This window comes from Mesoplodon mirus (genome assembly GCF_964341445.2).
Source record: "Mesoplodon mirus genome assembly, chromosome: 13".
NCBI lineage: Eukaryota > Metazoa > Chordata > Mammalia > Artiodactyla > Ziphiidae > Mesoplodon > Mesoplodon mirus.
This window is the reverse complement of record NC_138989.1, coordinates 52,488,135-52,491,759: the sequence shown is the minus strand read 5'-3', so window position 1 is coordinate 52,491,759 and position 3,625 is coordinate 52,488,135.

Here is a 3,625-nt window from a genome sequence, read left to right as displayed (position 1 = left end):
TGGCTGAGTAATATTCCATTATATATATGTGCCACATCTTCTTTATCCATTCATTTGTCAATGGACATCTAGGTTGCTTCCATGTCCTGGTTATTGTAAATAGTGCTTCAATGAACACTGGGGTACATTGACAAATATACACTACCATGTGTGAAATAGATAGCTAGCAGGAAGCTGCTGTATAGCACAGGGAGCTCAGCTCAGTGCTCTGTGATGACCTAGAGGAGTGGGATGGGGGTGTGGAGAGACGTTCAAGAGGTAGGGGATATATGTATACATATAGCTGATTCACTTTGTTCTACAGCAGAACCTAACACAATATTGTAAAGCAATTATACTGCAATAAAAAATAAATAAATTCAAAAAAATTTTTTAAAAAGCAAAAAACAAAAAAAAAGGGAAGAAAGAAAGAATAAGAGCTCTGAGAGGCCTCACTTCTGCTCCGGGGCTGCAGAGCCTGGCCCCTGGGAGGCCCTGCCCCTGGAAGGGCCGAGACTTATCCTTTCTCACTCAGCTGCTCCTGGCACCCTCCCCAATCCCTGCAAGTGGAATCCCTCAGAGCCCCTCTGAGAAGTCCACAGAACCCTTTGGATTGGTTTCTCTCTCTCTCTTAGGAGAACAAGTCATTCCTCCATGATCTAAATTGCTTTGTGGTTTCACCCTGCTGTAACCTATTTTGAGCAAACAGAAATGCCCAAGTCTAGGTGTTTAAGAAACAAAACATTCTTCTTCTTCGCACATCCCTTCCCCCTTCCAGGCCCAAGCTTCTCCAAATGTGTTTCTTACCCACAAACATACCCTCCAAGCTTTTCCTCACTTTTCTCCTCTGTGCCTCTGGGAGACTACTTGGTGCTTAGCAGTGGATGACTTGTTAGGACAGTGGGGCTGGTGTCTTTCTGGAAAGAGGAGTGGGAGGACAAGGTCCTCCCTCCAAAGGGAACCAGGGTAAGCAAAGGCACTGATGGAAGAAGTGAGTTTATTGTGAAAAGGGCCCAGGGCCACTGGGCTCACTGGAGCCAAAGGGTTCAGGCAGGAAGGAGGCATCATGAGAGAATAGAAATTATCAAAACACATTGACCCTCAACTATTTAGACACAACATAGCCCTGTATGCTTTGCCATGGAGCCCTCACCCTATGAGCATTCCATGGGGATGAGCTTAATGGCTGGAGCATTTGTAGTAAGATCCCCAACCCTTGTACCTGATCAAACACTGCTTTAAACTTTAAGCAGGGCCATTCTAGAACACACTTCTCCTTAAGAGTTGTGTGTATATATGAGTCTTATCTGCAAAGAAACTATTAGCTCCTCTAGGACAAGGACCAGATCTCCCCTGGCATTGCTCTTCCTTCTCACCACCCCCTCCATCCAAAGGCAGCGCTGGGTGTGCGGTAAGGAGGTCACATGCTGTAACTGTGGGAAAAGCCAGACTCAGAGATGCAGGCTTGCAAGAAACCTGGGTTTTAACCCTGGACCTAATTATCCTGTGACTCTGGGAAAGTCACCTAAATTCTCTGAACCTTTCTTTCCTCACCTATAAAGTGACACTTGAGCTACTTTATTTCTTTAATGGAAAATCAGCTTGAAAATGCTTTAAATTAAAATACACTATTCAAATCTTAGGTACTACAGACTTGGCATTCACACACTCTATGCTCCATCTTTGACTGCTTGCAAGAGACCCCCAAATCCCATGGTATGACAAGAATTAACCATTCTGCTGGGATCTGAATTCCTTCAGGGGCCAATAAAGTTGAGGCATCTGTGCTCCTAGTGGGTGAGCCTAGCTGACTGCCCAGCATCCATCCTTCCCAAGTGCACCCCACACCTCTCTTTAGAAATCTGAAGAGCAATGGCAGTTTCTATGTGTGTCACCTCTGTCTTCATAACATGTCTTGAGTTCCTCCACCTGCCCACCCTGATCTAACTAATCGCCCTTGGGCTGTTGCAACACCCTCCTAACTAGTTGTCTTACTTTTAGTCTTCATCCCTGATGGTCTGTTCTTAACACAGTGGCTGGTATTTTTGAAAATCATAAGACAGATTCTGTCATCCCTTCATTCAAACTCTCCCATGTCTCCCCAGCCTCCCCATCACATCCGGGGCTGTCTGAGGGCACAGAGTACTGTGGACAGCTCCTGGATGGTACTGAGTAAATACTGGTAGAATTAATAACTGATCGCTACTGCATTTGTAGAAAGAGGGAATTATACATGACTGTGTTTTTCATGTGTTTGAGATTCACAAAAGCCTCGGGATATAATCTCACAGATGTCAAGACTTTCCCATACTACAATAGTAACTAATCCACACATATTTAATTGTATATGGAAATGAAGTGAATGACACCTAAATCCACATTTCCAGACAATGCCCAGAATTGGTGTACAAATAAATCCAGGACTGTGCATTGAAGCATGAGGTTAGCACACATGCAACCCAAGAGAGGATAGGGTCATGGGACAGAGTGAGATGGTAGGGGTCCTGGACAGGCACAGAGAGCCCTCTTGGAGGTGGTTGGGCAGGACAGTGATCCCTGCCCACAGGGGAGAGGAGCTACCCCGGGTGACTTGCTAAGAGAATTCTATGGAGTATGTTAATTTCTGTGGACTTCAGAGGCCCCATAACTCTTGGAGATTAATAAGAATCTGGGGAGTATCTGTCTTTGCCAGCTGCTTTCATTTGCGCAGTAATAAAGCTCGCCTTTCTTGTTTAATAAAAACAATGTGGAAACAAATGGTTCTGTGCACAGTGGAACTTTAGAGAAATGAATTCGATGGAACAGAGGCATGCATTTCATCATGCTGCTGGTTCCCCATATCCAAAACAGAAGCCGCGTTTCCTCTCTCCCACCCACTCTTGCACACCTCACCCTACATTTTGGTGGTGCATCTGGACCTCTCCCTGTTGCAAAGGGCTGGTGTGTCAGATGGAGAGGGACAGGCAAGTCCCCTGCTTCTGCTGGCCTGCACTTATTCCTCAAACAGAGGAAGCCAGGGCTTGGCTCTTGAGATCCCAGTGGCTGGAGGGAGGTGGGTGGAAGCCCAGTCCCAGGCTGGCAATAAATATGATGAGGAGGCACCAGCTCTCCTGCAAAGGGAAACAAACGTGCCTGTGAAGAGTGAAGAGTAATGGGCTGAGAAACAGTTTAGAGGTATCACCGGAAAATGGATAACTAATGGGTCCTGGGCAAAAGTTGGTTCACATCGCCCATTTGTTTGTACAACATGCGCTGGCAGATGACACAGGGAGGACAGACAGTCCCCATCCAACTGCCTCCACCAGTAACGAGCACCTGCTAAACAGCCATCGCTCTGACCCCAACAGTGCTTCTGATGTCCCCCACCCCTAGTTTCTCAACTGAGGACACGATCTCCCAGCTTAAACGTACCATAAAAGCAACAGGCTTTGCTAGAAGGTTATGCTTCCTCTTTAAGGTCCTGTATGACCATCTGAAAAGTGGTACTAAGGCTGGAGAGTATCCAAATGATGCTTTATGATGAGGAGAGAGACTAGTGGACAGCCTCCCACTGTGGGAGAAACTGAAAAATACAGGATTTATTAACTTCCTACTATGTGCCCTGCCCCACTGGCCACCATCCCCAGGGTGACACATGAATCACAGT